Raw genomic sequence first — 647 nt, 5'->3', positions numbered from 1 at the left:
TTTTGGTTGGTAGGCTATTAATTATTGCCTCAATTTCAGAGCCTATTATTGGTCTATTCAGAGATTCAACTTCTTCCTTCTTTACTCTTGGGAGGGTGTAAGTGTCCAGGAATTTATCCATGTCTTCTAGATTTTCCAGTTTATTTGCATAGAGGTGTTTATAGTATTCTATGACGGTAGTTTGTTATTTCTGTGGGATCAGTGGTGATATCCCCTTTATCATTTTTTATTGCGTGTATTTGATTCTTCTCTCTTGTCTTCGTTACTAGTCTTGCTTGCAGTCTATCAATTTTGTTCATCTTTTCAAAAAACAAGCTCCTAGATTCATTGATTTTTGAAGGGATTTTGTGTCTCTCTCTCTTTCAGTTCTGCTCTGATCTTAGTTATTTCTTGCCTTCTGCTAGCTTTTGAATTTGTTTGCTCTTGTTTCTTGAATTCTTTTAATTGTGATGTTAGGGTGTCCATTTTCGATCTTTCTGGTTTTCTCTTGTGGGCATTTAGTGCTATAAATTTCCCTCTACACACTTCTTTGAATGTGTCTCAAAGATTCTGGTACGTTGTATCTTTGTTCTCATTGGTTTCAAACAACATCTTTATTTCTGCCTTCAATTCATTATTTACCCATAGTCATTCAGGAGGGGGTTGTT

The sequence above is a fragment of the Colobus angolensis genome, unplaced genomic scaffold, assembly GCF_000951035.1.
Source record: "Colobus angolensis palliatus isolate OR3802 unplaced genomic scaffold, Cang.pa_1.0 Scaffold62, whole genome shotgun sequence".
Classification (NCBI taxonomy): Eukaryota; Metazoa; Chordata; class Mammalia; order Primates; family Cercopithecidae; genus Colobus; species Colobus angolensis.
This window is presented reverse-complemented; position numbering follows the sequence as displayed.